This window comes from Pleurodeles waltl, chromosome 8, assembly GCF_031143425.1.
Source record: "Pleurodeles waltl isolate 20211129_DDA chromosome 8, aPleWal1.hap1.20221129, whole genome shotgun sequence".
Taxonomy (NCBI): Eukaryota; Metazoa; Chordata; class Amphibia; order Caudata; family Salamandridae; genus Pleurodeles; species Pleurodeles waltl.
The window spans coordinates 1,228,633,075-1,228,654,040 of record NC_090447.1 but is presented as its reverse complement, the minus strand read 5'-3'; positions in this window follow the sequence as shown (position 1 = coordinate 1,228,654,040).

The window sequence follows — 20,966 nt, the reverse complement described above, 5'->3', positions numbered from 1 at the left end:
ACTCAATCCTGTGACATACAGCTTCCTGAGTGGTTCTTCGGCAGCGTGGGATGCTTTTGTGTCGTGCTGCGTGGGCCTCCATTTGCATTTTCTTTGTCCCCATGCTGTGGGACTCCTGTGTGCATTGCCTGGTCTTCTGAGGGCTCTGAGTTGCTGCGAGCCCCCTCTGTCTCATCCTCCTAGGTATAGGCCACCAGGTCCCTCCTGGTCCGGGCAGCACCATTTTCTGCTCACTGTGTGCTCTGCGTCTGCCAAGGCTTGTTGGCGGAATGCAGCAATGCAAACCAGACTGCAGTCATCCATCTGGCATGGGACATTATCTGCACTAACCAGGAACCCGCATCCATCTTCTTGGGTGCAGTACTGACTTTTCTTCATCACCCGTGGTTCTTCTTGTGCACCTTCATCTGGGTTAGCAAAGGCTCCTGTCCTCCCTGGACTCTTCTGTGCTTCTTGCACTTGGTCCCCTTCTTCCACAGGCCTTCAGGTCCAGGAATCCATTGTTGGTGTCTTCCAGTCTTTTCTGGTCCTTGAATTATCTTCTATCACGTGTACTTTGTGTTTTCTAGGAAACTTACTGTGATTTACTCCTGCTTTTCTGGGCTCCGGGGTGGGTTCTATTACTTACCTTTGTTTTTTTCTTACATTCCCAGCACCCATCTACAACCTACACTTGCCTAGCTGAGAAACCAACTTTCACTATTTTAGTATATGGTTTGTGTCCCCCCTAGGCCTATTGCAACCTATTGTGATTTTCACTATTTGCACTGTTTTCTAACTGTTTTTACAGATATTTCTGCATTCTAGTGTATATACTGTGTAAATTACTTACCTCCTAAGGTAGTATAGTCTATAGGGTATTTTTGGCATTTGTCTCACCAAAATAAAGGCCCACATTACAACCCTGGCGGTCGGTGATAAAGCAGCGGTAATACCGCCAACATGCCAGCGGTAACCAAAATGGAATTATGACCACAGCGGAAACCGCTCAGACAGAGAGCCACTTTAACTCACCAACCGCCACATCGGTATCAACAAGCACCATGGTGGTAACCGCCAACAGCCAGGTGTAAGACAATGTACCGCCCACACTATTACGACCGGGCCAATCCGCCACCTTTTCTGGGGCGGTACCAATGACATCAAAGGCATGGCAGAAACACTGCACAGAAGGCAAATGAATCACCTGTGGAGACTCAGGGAACAACCGCAACGCCATGGAGTCCGAGCTGCACATATTTCTGATGCTCGTCTACCTTTTTCTGCATTATGATCATCAACGCCAGCGAAGATGACCACGGTGAGTACTGCCGCCTAGCACACAGTGGAGGGGGAGGAAAAAGAGAGTGACATACACATGCAGCGCCCCCACCCCAAACACCATACAGACAACCAGATGCACAATCATTATATATTCACCCATACCCCTCAGGAATAATGCAAGGACAAAATGATTTGAAGAAAGTGAGTGTAATACGATAAAATAACATGAATAAGTGCATCAAAATACAAACGTATATACATATGTACAAATGTAGGGACTCTGCCACAGGGCCACAACACATAGGCAAAGGCCCCACCTTACTCCTGCAACAACACAGAGAGAACACCTCAGGGGCATGAGGTCGAAAATACACAGGCACCTCAGTTGGAGGGGGTACAATGGAAGATGGTACAATGCCACTGGTCCTGGACGGGGCTACATGCCCTGTGCGATCTCCTGGGAAGTGCAAGGCCACAGTCTCTCAACTGGGTGGTTTGCCCACTGCTTGGTCCTTGGGAGCGCAGGGACACAGTCTCTCAAGTGGGTGGTTTGCCCACTGCTTGGTCCTGGGGAAGGCAATGCCACAGTCTCGCAAATGGGTAGCTATTTCCACTCGTTCTGGAGGGGTCCTTGTGCCCAGTGTGCTTCATCCTGGGAAGTATGGGGTGAGTGGATGGCTTCTCCACTGGTTCTGTAGGGGGCCTTCGGGAGGGGGCCTTGTGTCCAGTGTGCTTCATCCTGGGAAGGATGGGTGAGTGGGTAGCTTCTCCACTGGTTCTGGAGGGGACCTTGTGCCCAGTGTGCTTCATCCTGGGATGGTGACAGCTACTCAGTGGTGGCAGTGGTGGGGCTGGTGTCAGTGCTGGCAGTGGTGGGGGGAGGCTCCAGCCCATCCCCTGCAGCCTTGGACGGCTGTCAACTGGGGCTGCTGCTGTCAGTGGTGCCGGTGGCGGTGCTGGCAGTGGTGGGGGGCTGCTGCTGTCAGTGGTGCTGGTGCGGCCAGTGGTGGGAGGAGGCTCCAGCCCTTCCCTTGCAGCCTCAGATGGCTGAACCACCATGGTTGGTGGTGGAGGCTCCAAATGAGTTCCAGGACCAGGCCTCCTGTCCTTCCTGCCTGCTGGTGCAGGCCCCTTGCCCTTCCTGTCAGCAGCTGGGGATTGCCCCTTGCCCTTTTCTCCTGCAGCTGGTGGTGCCTCCTTGCCCTTCCTAGACACTGCTGGTGGTGCCTTCTTGCCCCTACTTTTTGCAGCTGGTGGTGCCTCCTTGCCCTTCCCTGTCTCATCTGGTAGTGCCTCCTTGCTTTTCCTTGATGCACCGGGTGCAGGCACCCTTTCAGTGTTGCTGCCTGGTGCCTAAGATCCTCTCCCACCTGCAGTAGCTGTTGACACTACTGTGGCCGTGGACTGGGTGACTAAGGTGCTCGCCTGGGTTCTGACCACCCTGGCCCAACATCATAGACGGGTGGGAGTGGTAGGGAAGAGGTCAACGGTGGAGAGGAAAAGCTTCTTAGGGACATTGGGGCGGGAAGAGGGTGAAGGTTTGGGAGTGGAGGAAGAGGAAGTGGTTGTAGGATGTGTCTGTCTGCTGTGTTTGGGTGCAGGTGCATAGGCTGGATGCTGTTGTGAGGTGGATGGCTGTTGGGTGTTCTGAGTGCTTGCATTTGTGTACTTTGGGAGGAAGGGGCACAGACACAGTGGGAGGGGACACAGGGGACGTGTGCATGGATGTGTGGGTAATGACTGCCAGAGAGGGTTGTGATAGGCGTGATGGTGGTAGTGGATGAGAATGTAGTGCATGCAGGTGTGAGTGTAGATGCTACTGGGAAGGAGGTGGACGAGGAGGAGGAGGGGGTCACAGTGGAGGCAGTGGTTGTTGGTATGTCTGCATCTGGATGGTGGTTGTGTGGGTGCCTGTGGGATAATGTGTGGTGCTTGTGTTTGCCTGAACCACTCCTGTGTGTTGACCTGGGTGAATGCTGGTATGTCTGTGTGCTTGGGATAGGTTTGGGTTTGAGCGGAATGGGATTGGGTAGAGGAAATTGGAGGGGGAAGGCTAGAAACAGGGACAATGGCTGCCTTCAGGGAGGAGGACAAAAGGCTGGATTGATCTCTGTTGGGCCACTATGCCAGAGTGAATGCCCTCCAGGAATGCATTTGTTTGTTGCAAATGGGCTGACAGCTCCTGGATGGCATTCACAATGGTTGACTGCCCAACAGAGATGGATCGCAGGAGGTCAATAGCCTCCTCACTCAGGGCAGCAGGGCTAACTGGGGCAGGGCCTGAGGTGCCTGGGGCCAAGGAGATGCCCAACCTCCTCGCTGGTACAGGGGGTGGTGGCTGTACCTGTAGTTGGGGTGGGCACAGAGGTGTCCACCACCACCAGGGATCTTCCATCGGAGGAGTTATCACTGTCAGAACTGTCCCCTCCAGTCTCCACCGTGGTGCTCCCTTCGTCCCACTGGTACCCTCATGATCGGTGGATTCGGCCTCCTGGGCCCTGTGGGATACAGCTGTCCCCGTCGATGGTGCATCTGCTCCTCCGCCAGATGATGTTAATGCACATAAGGACAGGGTGACAAAACAAAAAGGGGGGAGAGACAAAGGATGCACTTGGTCAATAGCGGCAACAACACCACCGTTGGCGTACACGACACACACAAACAGAGGGAACAGCCCTATGCATTAGGCAATGCACTAACAGTCACAATGCTACTCACCAGCCCATGGACAGGGATACCTAACGCCAATTGCAGCGTACCTGAGACCCACAGACCCCTGCCCAGTAGTGGATGTCTTACATCAGACCCTGCCCAACATGTGCCCTACCCTGCAATGTCCGGCCTGGCCTAGGGGCACCCACAGGCCCACATCCCCCACCCATATGCCACCCCACCACGCGCAAGTAGTATATTAGGGCACTGTACTCACCCCCTTGTGGCTGCTGGGGACAGAAGCACAGGCAACAGGGAAGTTGGGAGGACTGCTGTGTGACAGTGGGTGCTCCGCCTGCCATAGACCCCCAGGGTCTGCACGTCCTTGGCGATGGCACGCCATATACCCTTTTTTTGATGGGCGCTGACCTGCAGAAAAATACAGAGAGGAAAAGGTATCAGTCAGATCGTACTGCTTGTGACACTCATGGCCCACCATAGCCCTCAAATTCCCTTATGCATAGACATTGCACACTATACATGCAGCATGCTGCCGAGGGCCCTTCCACCAACCCCCCCACACAAGGCCCTCACACACACCACTCCATGCATTCAGGCCCCATGCATCGTGCTCACAGTGTACTCACCTGTTGGTCTGGAAGCCCATACAGCATTCGGTACTGGGGTAGGACCCCATCTACCAGTCTCTCCAACTCCGCAGCAATGAAGGCAGGAGCCCTTTACCCAGTGACACGAGCCACGGCCGGTTCCAGACACAGGTCACAGCAGCACTTGCAGTGTACGTACTCTCCTGTTGAAGGTCAGGTAGCAAGTGAGTGAACAGATAGAAAATGGCGGTCACGTCCACGGCGGTGCATATCGTCACCGCCGTTGTATATCACCATTGGCCACTGTAACCCATAGGGCCCAATGGTATCCAGTGAGGAGTTGCACGGCGGTTCTCGACCACCTCCCCCAGCGGCGCACAACGGCAGTGGAATTACCTCATTTCCACATATCCCTCCATACAGGACAGGCGACGCCATTTCAGAGGGAGCAGGCCATGGTACCTAACTGCGTCACAGTACACATAGGCACCATTTGGGCCTGTCCAACAATATACTGTTACAGTCACAACATGCAATGCAGTGTAGTGTTTGGAAATATGGAATACTGACCAGCTGCTCACCGTTTACCCCCTAAACTGCAAGCGCTGCCGATGAATAGGAGATGGAGACATCCCCATGTGTACAGGCCCCTGGTAGACTTGGCAACAATGGAGGACAGGCACATTATCCTCACCTATAGATTGGACAGGGCCACAATCACAGAGCTGTGTGCCCAATAGGAACCTGACCTGATATCTGCTATCCGTCAGCCCACCGGGATCCCCCCTCTTGTGCAAATCCCATCTGTGCTCCATTTCCTCGCAACTGGCTCCTTCCAAGTGACAGTGGCCTTGGCAGCAGTAATGTCTCAGCCAATGTTCTCAATAGTGCTGACCAGAGTGTTGTCTGCCCTGATTAAACACATGCACAGCTACATCGTTTTCCCCCAGGTGGAGTATTTGGCCACAGTGAAAGCTGATTTCTATGCAATGGGACATATCCCCAACATTATTGGGGCTATTGAAGGTACACATACTGTCACTTATTCCAATGGTGTTTATTTAAGTTCTAGTGAGTAGAGAGGTATGTGCAATGGGCTGGGGTGATCTATGTAGATCACAGGTGCATTGTCCAAGGGGGCATAGGAAGTTGAACAATGGCAGTTCAAGGTGGATAGGGTGACAGAGTGGGACACAAGGGGGACAGTCAGGGAAGTCTTATTTCCTGGTGGAGGTCTTGGCAATAGTCTCTGGCTTCTGCCTGGATTGCAGGGACCATTTGTGTGGTGGTTCTCCTTCGGCAGGGGGAGGGGTGCTGGTGGGCTGTTGGTCCTATGGCGGGGCCTCCTGTCCACTAACGGCAGCAGAGGTGGAAGGCTGTTCATCGGTTTGGCTAGTGTCAGGGGCCCGCTGGTGTGCCACTGCCTCCTTCATGGTGTTGGCCATGTCTGCCAGCACCCCTGCAATGGTGACCAGGGTGGTGTTTATGTCCGTCAAGCCCTCCCTGATCCCCAGGTACAGTCCCTCCTGCAGCCGCTGGGTCTCCTGCAACTTGTCCTGTAGCTGGCCCATCGTCTCCTGGGAATGGTGGTATGCTCCCAGGATGTTGGTGAGTGCCGCCTGTGGAGTCGATTCCCTGGACCTGTCCTCCCCCTGTCACACAGCAGTCCTCCCAACTTCCCTGTTGCCTGTGCTTCTGTCCCCTGAACCGTGTGCCCACTGCCACGGACCCCAGGTCCTAGATTGTCCTGTGTTTGTGGGGTGGCCTGGGATCCCTGTAGTGGTGCACACACTGTTGATTGATGTTTCCTGGGGACAGAGGTAAGAGCCCGCTGGGTGGGTACTGTGCTGGTGTTTCCTGAGGGGGGAGGCTCTGTGATAGTATGGGACTGTGCTTGGGTAACCGACTGTCCGGAGGTCACTGATGGGCCAGGTTGGTCATGCAGATCCAGGTGTCCAGAGCTGCTGTCATCACTGTGGGCCTCTTCTGGGGGGGGGGACTGGATGTTGCTGGCACCTCCTCTCCGGTGACGTTGGGTGGGGGACCTGTGGGGATGTAAATGCAGTGTTATTGTTTCTGTGTGTGACATCTTGTGCATGGGTGTATTGCCCTCTATGGTTGTTATTGCCCTGGCAGCTTTGCCTTGTGTGAGTAGTTATTTGGTGGGCTAGGTGATTCTCTCTAGTGTGCATGCTTTAGTGATGAGTGTCCATGCAGGTCTGTGATGGGGATCCGTGCATTGGTGTTACATGCAGGGCTTGGTATTGGGTGAGGTGGGTTGTGATGGTGGGGTGTGTGTGAGGTGATGGAGTGATGGGAGTGAGGGTAAGGGCAGGGGTTTGTGATGGCATGCAGGTGGGGGGGGGTGATAGTAATAGAGATTTGACTTACCAGAGTCCAGTCCTCCTCCTACTCCTGCCAGGCCCTCAGGATGAATGATTGCCAAGACTTGCTCCTCACATATTGTTAATTGTGGGGGAGGAGGTGGGTGCCCACCACCAGTCCTCTGTACAGCTATTTGGTGTCTTACTGCTGTGGAACGCACCTTCCCCCACAGGTCGTTCCACCTCTTCCTGATGTTGCCCTTGTCCTGGGGTGCTGTCCCATGGCGTTGACCCTGTCTAGGATTCTCCGCCATAGCTCCATCTTCCTAGCAATGGATGTCTGCTGCACCTGTGATCCGAATAGCTGTGGCTTTACCCAGATGATTTCATCCACCATGACCCTTAGCTCCTCCTCTGAGAACCTAGGGTTTCGTTGTGATGCCATGGGTGTAGTGTGAGTCATGTGGATGAGGGTGTGTGGGGTGATGTGTTGGGGTGTGTGATGTAAGGTGCGTGGCTGGTGTATAGATGATGGTGGGGCGTGTCTGTGGTCTTGTCTGTTGTCTTGCTATCTCTCTGGTGGGACTTGTTTGTAGTTGTAAAGGGTTGTGGGTAATGTGGATGTGTGTTTTATAGTGGTGTGGGTGTGTGGTTGTTATATGTGTATGGGTGTCAGGTGTGTGCTATTCAAATTGTCCAATGTAGTGTTGCTTTGTATGTGTGTGTGTATTTTCAGCGCAGTGGTATGTCCCGTCAATGGTTTACCGCCATTGAATGTCTGCTGCGGTGATTCGTGGGTCATAATACTGTGGGCATAGTTCTGTTGGCGTAACGTGTGGGTTTTGCTACTGCCAGTTTATCACTGACCTTTGGGCTGGCAGACTTGTGTGTGTGGCTGTATAGTGATGGATTGTTATGTATATGTCATAATACGGGTAGCGGTAATCCGCTGCGGCGGCGGTATGTTGGCGGCAGTCAGCATGGCGGTAAGCGGTACTGACAGCCAATGTCATAATGAGGGCCAAAGTAACTTTAGTCTTGTAACACTGAGTATTTTCTTTCATGTGTGTAAGTACTGTGTGATTACAGTGGTATTGCATGAGCTTTGCATGTCTCCTAGATAAGTCTTGGAGGCTCAGCTATAGCTACCCCTAAGCAGCCTGGCTTCTAGACACTGGCTACATTTCACTAATAAAATAAGGGATAACTGAACCTGGTATAAGGTGTAAGTACCTTCGGAACCCACCACAAACCAGGCCAGCCTCCTACACAATTGAGGACAGCATTGTCGCTAGGAGTCAGGAATTAGAGAATATGCAAAACTCTGGGACTAAATTTTAGGATGAAGTCCACTTTCTTTAGGAGAAAATTTCTGCCCTAGACAATAAGTCACAACCTGACCGATAAGCTTTTTCTCCAAAATATTGGACATCCTGGAGGCGTGGATCACAGTCTCAAGCTTTAAAGTGAACTACAATATATTGGAAGTGTTTGAAATAGAGGTGGCCGACTAGAGGATGTAGCCCAGCGTTCAGAGCAACCGCCTCAGAAGCTAGAGATCGAGGTTCGATCCTCCGCGACGGCACTACATCCTGTGGTTCTGGGGAAATCACTTAATCTCCCTGTGCCCATGGACAGTGCCTTGGAACCCTCAGGGGTGATAAGCCGCGCTATATAAATCAACAGTTTTGATTTTATTCAACATCCATGCGGATCCATTCAGCAATGACCTCTCTGCAATGGGCAGCTAAAAGCTGAAATATTTAGGCATTTACATTACTTTGCAATATAGCGAAAACTATGCCACAAATTATACCCCAAAACAAATGATCTACATAAATAGAAGAATTTCTATGTATCCTGGCAGGGTAGGTATGATTAAATAGAATATATTATCTAGACCCCTATATCCGTTCCAGTCTCTTTCAGCTGAGTTTCCTATAGATCAATTCATCTGGTCAGGGTGAAGGGCAAGAGTGAGTATTAAGGAAACTGTTGAGGGCCTCTAAGAGACCAGGAGGGTTGTATTACCCCAACATTAAGAAATATCAGGTGTCTCAACCGAGAATGCTATATGAGTTGTCAACCATTGAAACTGAATTCCACTAGTTACATATGGATGCGTCGATGGTGGGCAATGCCCTGGCTCTCTAGACATGTGAGATCCCAGGGTCTGCTACTACTCAGGTATATTCAAACCGACTCTCTAAATTTGGGATACATTTACTAGGAATCAACATTTGGTCATGTTTGCCCTTTACACCATCGTTTGGTAACATAGACTTTTCATTGGGGAATGTAAAGGGTGACTTCGCCAAATGGTAGTCACCCTTTTCAGGGTAGAAACATTAAAGAGTTGACCCAGTGTTAACAAGACTGGAGTTGACATGTGAGAGACTGTGTGCAGTATTTCCAGTTGCCACACTGGGCCCTCTTCCCTTTACACAAGCTAGTAGTCATTAGGCCCTTAACTAATTGTGAGAAACTCATCACATTACATTAGAATTCCAAGGGGCTTATTACTAACATCTACACTATCCTGAGGTGGAGCAAAATTCAGGGCAGGTATAAATGAAAAAGTAGAACGGAGCCCTGGTCACCCCTCACAGTGGGAGAAACTGTGGTCTGACATACTCATACTGATTAAAAGTGTTGAACATGGAGAATCGATGTACAAAATAATGATGCAGTTGTGTATGACAATAGTTCGATTGAAGGAAATGTATAGCTTTGTGGAGAGAATGTGCCTGGCATCCTTGGTGTGGTTTCCATTAACTTTTTGCCCTCTGACCTCCTGATTTTCAGACTTCATTTTAGCTGGTTTTAGGGTTCTGTCCCCTTTACTGCTACTGACCAGTGGTAAAGGTCAGGTGTTCCTTACTCTAATCATGCCAATATTGGATTATCCACAATTGACATATTTAATTAACTTATAAGTCCCTAGTAAGGTGTACTATATGTGCCTATGGCCTGCAAGTTAAAGGCTACTAGTGGGCTTGCAGCACTGATTGTACCCACTACAGTAGACCTGTAAACATGTGTCAGGCCTGCCACTGCAGAGCCTGTTTGTGCACACACTTGCCAGGTCCACACCTTCATTTTTATTGCATATATGCCACCCCTAAAGTAGACCTAGGTTAGCCCCACAGCAGGATGCAATGTATTTTAAAAAGGTGGACATGTATGGTTTAGTTTATAACTCTTAAATTTGTTTTTCACTGCTGCAATGTCTATCCCTCCCATAGGTTAACATTGGGATTGCCTTAAACATCTTTTAAGTGTAATTTCCAAATAGGAAGAGATAGAAATATGGAGTTTGGTGTCTCTGGTCTTACAATTTAAAATCACAACTTATGGTGAAGTCAGATTTTAAATTGTAAGTCTTAAAATTCCACTTTTAGAAAGTTGGCATTTTCTTACTTTAATCATTCTGTGCCTCTGCCTTTCTCTGAACACACGTCTGTGATAAGTGATGGCTCACACACAAAGGGACTTTGGGTATGACATTTGCATCGTGATGGCCCATCATCAGGTTGGTGGGTCTTCCTGGGCTAGATGAGGAGGAAGGGCTGCATGATCCTCTGTAGAGTGTCCGGAGCCAGGGAAGGAAGGTCAGGGACCTTGTGATCTTTAAAGGTCTCTTTGAAGTCTCCTTCACTTCAAAGGCCCATTTGGGTATAGGTACTGGACCCTGTATCCCACCAAATCCATTCACTTTGGGGTCCTGAGAAGGCTCTGCATCTAAGAGGAGCTGTGTTGCTTGGAGGGACTTCCACTTTGTAGATTGCTTTGCTGTGTTTGCCTGCTAAATGCTGTGCTGCCAGGAGGAACTGCCACTTTGCAACTTACTCTGCTGTGATGACCTGCTGCCTGACACCAATGCAGTGAGGGAAAATTGGAGTTGCTCTCTTCAGTCTCAATTACCCAAAAACTCCAAGGATTTCTTGGCTTGAGCCCTGCTGCCGAAGTCTAAGGATCATCAAAGATTTCATTGCTCTCAGATCGAGTGCTTCATTTTGAAGAAGGACTAGTGACTGCTTTTGCTGATCTTCGACTTCACTGTGCCACGAGCCACACACTCTGCCTCCCGAGATTGCTTGCTTTGTGTGTGTTTTCAGAGACACTGCAGTGTCAAGGGAAGCCAGCGAGAGTGGACTCCAGCGTTGCCTTGACGACTGAGGGATTCCCCCTGCAGTGTCATAGTAAGGCCAGACCACTCTTCTTTACTAGCCGATGCTGCGCTCAGAAATTGGGCCGCTGGGTCTGTGCTGAATCTGACCTGTCAGCCCTGCATGACTGTGTCCCAGATCTCCCTCCAACATAGGACGTTCCATGTGAGGGCGGCCTTGATTGAGGAGCTTGAAATTCCTACTTCTCCTGCCGGAACCCAGGTACAAGGGAGAGGGAGATTTTGTGTTATCAATTGACATTTCACGGGCAGCCGGGTTAAAGCTTAAGCACCGCCTTGCACTCCTCTTTCTTGACACAGTCATCACATAGCTCTCAAAGTTTTTTGGAACATTGGTTTCTTGCTTCACTGTGGGGGTAGCCCCATTCATGATCCCCGGCCAGCAACCACTGTGCAAGGGGCCTGGATTATCGAAGTGAACTGGATATGAGTGCATATGTTCCTAAGCACTCAATTTGCATACTTGTCTTAACAAACAATAACTCAAGAGGTACTGATTGGATTTTTGTTGTTTTGGTCTCATTTTACTCAGATAAAGATTCTCTAGTTTTCTAAACTGGTGTTAAGTCTATTTGTGGTGTCTTTCACTGAGTTACTGTAATTAAGTGTTGCACAAATACTTTACACATTGCCTCTTAAGTTAAGCCTGACTCTGTGCCAAGTTACCAGAGGTGGAGCACAGGTTAATGTAGTGAGTATCGGACTTAGCCTGACTAGGATTCTGGTCCCTACTTGGACAGGTTGCATACCTCTGTGAACTAGAAACCCAATTTCTAACAGTGACCAAGAGGGAGGCACATTACTTGTTTAGTGGTTGTGCTGAAAATTAACACCTTTTGGAAAGAGACCATTAACCATATTCATCGGTGATAGTCACCTGATGAGATTGAATCTGGCAGTGTTTATCCTTGGCATACACCCTCTGGAACTTACCCATACGTCACAATGGAACTGGAGCCTCTTTGCAAACATGCACCTGGCTGCAAAACAATGGTTGGCATTTAAGTGGAAGTCTCCAGCCAACCCAACGATGCAGGAGTTAATGGAAGACTTTGCTAGCTATGGAAAAATTGAGTACTCGTTAAAATGGAGTATAAAGTTGACAATAAGTGGAAACTGTCCATGAAATATTTGTTGATCAAGGAACTAGCTTATGGACGCCCCAGACCACTGAGATCTGCACAGATTACCACCTGAAGTGTAGATTATGCATGTTTTCTCTCTCCTTTTCTAATTAATATGAGTGCTGTTTTGTAACACTGTTGCAATGTATGCTCAACATGCTTACATGTTTGATTGATCGTTGGGGGACAAGGGAGGGAGATTTCTATTTCTTTGATGTACTTGTAATCTGATGAGCTGGACTGATGACACATAACTAGGACTGCATAGGTGCCATTATGCCTGTGTGTAAGTTCAAAGCTTAAAACGCAACACACAAAGGGACTTATGACTGGTAAAGTTACAAATGCAGAGTTTTCTCACTCAGATTCTGCCATGAGTGTGGAGACTCTGCACTCATAACTTTACATTCCTTAAGTCACTTTGTGAACTGGACCCTACCTGTGCAATGTTATGACTAGTATTTTACGACCATATTTTTACGAGTTGTGGAAACTCAGCAGTGCACACATTAAAAGATAGGACAGGCGAAGGCTTAAAACTACACTTAGTTTGTGAATAGCATTTTGTAGCATGTTTAGAAGTACTACAAAACAAACTACAAAGTGCAGTTTATTAATCAGGCCCAAAGTCTCAAATAAGGATGCCCAAAACCTTCAACCGAGCAAGGCAGGATGCTGTAGGAGATAACTCCATGAGGTCGGATAGCTGTCTCAGAGAAGTTATTGACTTTTGACAGAAAAGCTCAGAATGGGACATATTTGGATTTTGCTCCTGAGTAAGGATCCTTACTGTCTGGATTCTTATGGTATATAACATTCCCTCAAGCAACCATGATTATAAAGGTCAGTGTAGACAGTTCATGTAATCAATAGTTTGTGTATTCTCAGTCTCCTTAATCTTCAACCAATTCTGATAGGTCATGTAGCCAACACGTGTTTCATCCCTGAGGCAAATTCACCAACGACTTCATCAGGGCAAATCACAATGTGTCACACAAAATATGGCCAGAACTTCAGAGGAACAGAATAAAACAAAACTCCAGAGAAAACTCTCATCTGTGTTTGATGAAAAAGTTTGTGTGCTGCAACAACTTTAGAATCCTTAGTAAGCTGTGAAGAGAAATGGAGAGTACTCCTACATCCAGGTGTGTGATCGGCATATCACTCTCTAGCGCTCAGTAAATATCTGATAATCTGATAACTGTGTATATATATATATATATATATACATATATATATATATGTGTATATGTGTATATATATATATATATATATATATATATATATACATGATTTAGAAAATTTAAAATATTTTCCATACGCTATGGCATAGCAATATCAGCTGATACCCATATAATACATGGCAACCCGTACCACTCCCAACCACAATCTAGTGTCAGACATAAATGGGGCATATTGTTTCCCACAAAGTCAACCCAAGTGAAATTAGGTTTTACAACATATTATTGTTTAATCTTTACCAGTCTTGATTTTGAAACACACAAAAAGTTTGACGGGATGTACTCACACACCTGTTGTGTAGCTATTTCGCCCATGTCTTGGGCATGTTGTTTTAGCTAACTAGGCCTGCAGCTGTGCACTTTCACCCGCCTGTTTTATTCAGCATTGCTTTGTTTTTCTAGTAATAGCTTCATTTGCCGTGCTGTTTTATTTTTCTCTATCTTGTTGTTCTTTCGCCTAGGATAGAATTGCGTTCTTAGTAGGACATATAGTTCACTTTGTGCTTTTCTAAGGCTACAGTCGGGTAGGATTGCCAACAAACACGGTATGCTGTGTCTCTTGCATTCACATAAAACAACACACTCATACGTGAGGACCATTTCTTAGGATATCAACTGGGTTACTTTAAAATACCCCTTAGTCCCAGCCACGTTAGAGGGAGATTTCAGCCAAATGACCACGACTGTATGCTGATTGCTGCAAGCATCGCTACAGCTACCTGCTTAGACAACTGAGCCCTGATCCAGATGGGGACGGTGTCTTTATAGACTTCAGGCCTCTTCTCAAGGTATGAGGGATGATATTCTTCCAGGGGGAAACCCAAAGGGCAGATGAATCTTAGTATGCTGTGCTCATATTTAGCATAGGTGAGGGGCTAGAGAACCACTAGCCTGTTTAGTCAGCATGGTAGTGCTGTTTTTGTGTTTTACACTCTTAGTCACATGCCTGCGCCTATTGTCTTTGATCATCCTCGTTATTGCTATGCACCTGCTTTTATCTAAGATGCAGATATGATATTTTAATAAATGCTTCTTTAAATATATTCTGTCTCTGTTGTCTTTGTCTGAGTGAGATCTTGGTAACTGAGAGAACAGGATGTGATCTGATGTACCACGATTCCCTGGGGAGTCTATTTTACCATGAGCTTGGTTGCCAAAATCATCTCGGTCAGAGATGGCGTGCTGCTAGTTAGTCGGAAACACCGGATTAAGTCGACAGGTGTCACCAGGCGTGAAATCATACCAAGAATCACAACCTAGGCAATCCTAGTGCCCAAATCCAGTAGCCTCATTACTTACGCGACACACCTACCAGGTGTCATGTTTCATCATAGGGCAACCCCACGCACACAAAAAACTTAGGTTTGATGAAGAGGGAACCCATCCCCTAGGATCAGGGAGGCACTTTTCTGACCTAGAATCTAAAAAATAGGTTGAAAACCATTGTGGTAATCAAGTATGGTTTTTACTCCATAGGGTACCACTTGGTATTAAAAGGACTGGGCGTGGGCTATAGGGGAGTAAGTACACCGACCCCACCAATGTGATGATATGTTTCTGCCTAGCAGCTCAAAAGAGTCCATGTCATTCATCAGGACAGCATTGGATCCCAAAAGAGTATACCCTAATGAAACAATAATGTGATACTTGTTGCTAGCTTTAGTTCTTAGGTCTCTGACTAGCTGTAAAAGAATAATACATAATGTGTAACATATGCCAAGATTCATATAGACTGATAAATCGGAACATAAAGTCAGCCAAACTAATTTTATATTGCATGTGGTTTAAATGCAACACTGCACTTGCGTATCACACCCAATCAGTGTTGTGTAGTGTCATGCTGTGCGATCTCCACTAACACTACTCTCATCCCAATTAAGGGTCATCTGAGCCCCTCCATGGTGAGTGTGGACCAGCTGTGAATGGTCTGGGTAGGTTCTGGGGGGTGGGTCGGTCACAGGTTCCGGTGCCAGGATTTTCTCGGAGGAAGCTGTCGTAGATGGCCTGGATCTTGCGGTGGAAAAAGGTTGCGAGTTTGTCGCAGAGGTCCTGTGACGGGGGATGATGATGGCTTTGGAGGGTGGAACTGTGGACTCCTTCATGACTGAGAAGAGTTCCTTAGAATTTTGTGTGGAGCAGTTAATGTGCTCCTGGAGTGCGTTCTTCCTTGCATTCTTGATTTTTTGTTGTTGGGCAGTGGTTGCAGCTCTGAAGAAGGCAAGGTCTTCACTGGTTTGGCTGTTCCTCCATTTTTTCTCTAAATGTCTGCAGGTAAGTTTTTGATTCTTGGAGCTCAGTGGTTAATCAGCTGGCTTTCTTAGGTACGATTTGGCTGATGTCAGCCAGAATGGGGCTAGAGTGTCAGCGCATTCGGTGATCCATGCATTGAGATTGCACGCTGCTGTGTTGGTGTCATTGGAGGGAGGAAGGAGGGTTTTGGTGAGAGATGAGGTGAGTTGCTCGTTGGTGATTTCGTTCCATTTCCTGTGGGAGGTTTCTGGGGGTGCAGGTGTGACTGCTGGGTGCAGTGATTGTGAAGTGTATGCAGCGGTGGTCGGTCCAGTCTGGGGTGGAGATGGTCTGGGTGGTGATCCAGTTGCTTGAGGTGAAGATGGGGTCCAGTGTGTGTCCTGCAATGTGTGTGGGTGTGGAGACCAGCTGTCCAAGGCCGAGGGTGGTGAGGTTGTTGAGTAGAGAGGTAGTATTTGGATCAGCGCGGTCACCAGCACTAGCTCTTCGCTCATGTCTAGATTTCAATGTCTGCACAGGATCATCAAGAGCTTTCACATGATAAATCTTTGGAAGCACTGCATCTAAATAGCATGTACCATACTACTTCTTAATTTCGCAACTTCTCAACTTGAAATAAGCATGTTTCCCACAAAGGAAATAAGCTCCATGAATCACAGGATCATGCCCATTTGTAATATTAATTCCCACTTCCCTCTGATTTGGAAACTCTGATCACATTCACTCTTTCCCACAAAGATCATCAAATTCATTCTTACCAGTCAGTATACACAATTTACTTTTATGTTGCCAGTCTAAATCTAATGTAGCTTGACTCCCTGCGACTTGATGCTCAGTCTCCTCTTTAATCCACTTAGGCATCCTGGTAAAATTTGCTGCTCCATCTCCTTACATCTCCCACCAAATCTAAAACATTCTTCTCCACTTCTGTCAGTTTTAAAGTCAAATTATGTCTGTGTGCATAGGCAGTGTCTAGTGTCATGGTAGGTGTAAAATACCATCTAAGTGTATCCGTGATCTCGTCATACAGATGTTTATTTAAATGCTTAAACAAGGGAACTTCCAAAAAGACTAAATTGTAACTCAAAAATAATATTGAAAATAAACCTGTCCCTAGAAAAGGTTCTATAAAAGACTACAAGTGACACTGTATGATAAAAGTGTGTGGTGATAACTGACACCTTCCGCAACTGATGAGGGTAACTGCATACAGACATAACAGTCCATCGGATAAATGGTGTCAACATTTAACAGTTAAATGTAAGCATTTAAAGAATATCCTCTTCTAGACAGATCTACATGTAGCTCCTTGTCATCTAGCGTATGTAAACTACTATCCATAGATTTTGGGGACAAAGGGGTATCTCTAGACTTTTGTTTAACTATTGTGGAATATGTAGATGAAGATAGTCATAAAAGAAGAACAATTAGTTCTATAACAGTGACAATCAATATACCTATCAACACATATCTATGCCTACCAGTGTTATTAGTTTCCATGACTTCTCTAAAATCAGCTGGTTGAATGAATTATAGCAGCAGCAGAGTATTCTCTGTTGAGTTCCACCTGTACAAATGGCAAAACACAATCCAACAAATGTGATGTTTTTTATTCACAAATATTTGTGAGACTTCCTTAGCCCTACTCTGGGCCTGATTCTAACTTTGGAGGACGGTGTTAAACCGTCCCAAAAGTGGCGGATATACCACCTACCGTATTACGAGTCCATTATATCCTATGGAACTCGTAATACGGTAGGTGGTATATCCGCCACTTTTGGGACGGTTTAACACCGTCCTCCAAAGTTAGAATCAGGCCCTCTGTGTTCTTCTAAATGACACCCTAAGTCTTCTTGGCCCTCTGTACTCTTAATTGCCTATGAAGGTTAATCTAGAGTCTTTCATATGTACACAGCTCAGAAATCACAGTAATAGCAAATTGGGTCAGTTCATTTAGTGGCAAGATTATTTCAAAACAGAGTCCAGCCACAAAGTTCAGTTCAAGGAGGCTCAATTGTATTTGCACTGTTAAGTCTAAAAATTCACTCTCTCTGGCCTCAGCAGCAAAGTATGTCCATTCAGGTAAAGAGTACCTTCGACAAGTACTCTTACTTTTGTTGGCCTCCTCAATGCAACTCCTTCATCCTCACTGTCACTGAAGCCAGCATTCTCAGTATTCTCTGAAATAGTCTGATGTACTTGTCCTTCAGGCAGACTCAGGGCTTCATTACGAGGCTGGTGGCAGGACCGCTGCAGACAGGGCAGCTTGGCTGCCCCATTATGACCGTGGCGGAGCCGTGATAGGCCAACCGCCGACACTGCCAGGCTGCAGCCAGCCTGCAGCCTGGTGGTCCCGACAGTTGTAATCCACCAGGGCAGCGCTGCAAGCACCACTGCCCTGGGGATTACAAGTCCCTATCCATCAGCCTTTCCATGGCGGTAAATACCGCCATGAAAAGGCTGCCAAAATGGTGGTGTCGAGTGGCCCCTGGGGGCCCCTGAACTGCCCATGCACTTGTCATGGGCAGTGCAGGGGCCCCCATGCACAGCCCATTGCGCATTTCACTGCCCGAATTAAAGGCCGATGAAATGTGCAACGGGTGCTGTTGCACGTGACGCACCACACCATTGCCGCCAGCTCAATTACGAGCTGGCGTCAATGTTTTGGTGAGTGTGCCGCTGGGCTAGCAGGTGAAAACGCTGTTTTCGTCCGCTGGCCCAGCAGAACACTCCTAATATGGCGAACAAAAGACCTCCAGTACTGGTCTTTTGCCTGCAGCGACTTTGGCGGTCCTGTTAAAGGACTGCCAAAGTCGTAATGAGGCCCTCAGTCTTTCTCACTCTATACTTTTTGGCCAGCAGTCTCCAGCTCCCACTTGCTTTCTCACAGCACTAAGCCCTTTACTAGGGTCTGAATCTGACTCATCCACCAACACAGGACGAGGTTCTCTTGTCTCAATTTCAGCTTCAGACTCTGCTTGGTCCCCGACAGGTTGTTTATCCTGCTTTCTCTGTCTCTCTGTCACCACTGGTGCTGCCACATCATCAGGTGGACATTCAATGTGGCGATTATGGGAAGCCCTAGGACCCAGTCACCAGTCTGGAACTGCTCCTGATGTGACATAGCTGTGGCTGCTGAGGCATTGAATGCACCATGCCAGCCAGTCCTGTGAGGTTATCAAGTATCATGTCATCTGTAATGTTCAAAAGTGCATTTGCAGGTACAGCTGGCAGTCTCATTGCTCTGCCCATGAATATCTCATGGGGGACAATCCTGTCCTCTGATCATGAAAACTGCAAAGAATCATTAACACAAAGGGCAAAGTGCCAGGCCATCTCAAAGATGTTGAAGCACACACTTTAGCCAGTCTAGATTTCAGTGTGCCATTCTCTTTTACCACTATCCTTGAAGCCTCAGGATGATAGCTGCAATGCAGTCTCTGCTCCACTTATAATGCTGCGCACAACAATTTCAGAGCCTCGTTTTTTAAATGAGTCACTCAGTCTGACTCCGGAGAAGTCTGGAAGCCAAATCCAGTGATTAGTTCTCGCAACAACACTTTAGCTACTGTGAGAATGTAATTTCTTCTGGTTGTATAGGCTTCAACTCAACGCGAGAGAATGTCCACAACCACCAGGGCATGTCTCAGCCCTTTGCATACAGGCATTTCAAGAAAGTCCATCTGCATCCTGTTAAAGGGACCTCATGACCTTCCTCTATGGCTTAGTGTTACTGCAGTTCTCTTCCCTAAATGAATCGATTGGCACACAATAAACCTGTGACACATTCCTGCAGTCATCAATCTAAATCTGGGCTTAAACCAAGTGTGCCTAAACAAATGAACCATGGTATCTCTCCCTACATAGGCAACACAGGTATTCCATCTGCTGAAGCCTAAATGTCATCATCCCTTTTGACACTACCTGCTCTGATCCAACCTTGCAGGACTGCCTCTGGCACTTCCTCATGCGTCTTCTTAACTGTCCCATGTATCAGCTGTGGTTAACAGAAGGTTGTAATTGGTCTCATCTGCTGTTTCACTACAATACTCACCATTGAATGTACAAGCTCTATGAGCACAGTATTTAACAACTTTGTCTGCATATTTATGGCCCATTGTCACATAGTCCTAAATTATGTACATACTCTCCATTTTGAATGAGAGAACCAGAAGAGGTCCTGAAACCTTGCTGTGACCACAACTCTCCAAAGTCATGGTCCACACCAAAGCCATACTATCAGTGAAAATCATCACTCTCTACTGCTCAGAGATGCAGCATGCTTAGTAAGAGCAACTAATTCAGCCAGTTGTGCGGAGAGCACTCCATAAAGCCAGGAGGCTTCAACTGTGCCTGAGACTGTACAAACTGAGTAGGCAGCCCTCAGATTTCCTCCATGGTCTATCAAACAAGATCCATCAAACAAACAATATGAGCTCAGACTCAGGTAGTGGCTCATCTCGATTGTCTGGTCTTGGCTTGGTGTACAGTTCAGTTTTATCTATACAGTCATGCTCCACATTTCCCTCTTCTCCCTCAGATTCTGGGAGGGGTAATAATGTAGCAGGAGTCAAGGTAGCAAAATGCTTCACAGTCACATTTTCAGCAGCCAATATAATTTGTTCATGGCATGTTAACCTGTTTTTTGTCAAGTGTTGGGTCTGGGAACGGGTCAACAACAATTCAAAAGAGTTGGGTACAAACACAGTAAGGGGATGACCCATTGTCACATAGTCCTAAATTATGTACATACTCTCCATTTTGAATGAGAGAACCAGAAGAGGTCCTGAAACCTTGCTGTGACCACAACTCTCCAAAGTCATGGTCCACACCAAAGCCATACTATCAGTGAAAATCATCACTCTCTACTGCTCAGAGATGCAGCATGCTTAGTAAGAGCAACTAATTCAGCCAGTTGTGCGGAGAGCACTCCATAAAGCCAGGAGGCTTCAACTGTGCCTGAGACTGTACAAACTGAGTAGGCAGCCCTCAGATTTCCTCCATGGTCTATCAAACAAGATCCATCAAACAATATGAGCTCAGACTCAGGTAGTGGCTCATCTCGATTGTCTGGTCTTGGCTTGGTGTACAGTTCAGTTTTATCTATACAGTCATGCTCCACATTTCCCTCTTCTCCCTCAGATTCTGGGAGGAGTAACAATGTAGCAGGAGTCAAGGTAGCAAAATGCTTCACAGTCACATTTTCAGCAGACAATATAATTTGTTCATGGCATGTTAACCTGTTTTTTGTCAAGTGTTGGGTGTGGGAACGGGTCAACAACAATTCAAAAGAGTTGGGTACAAACACAGTAAGG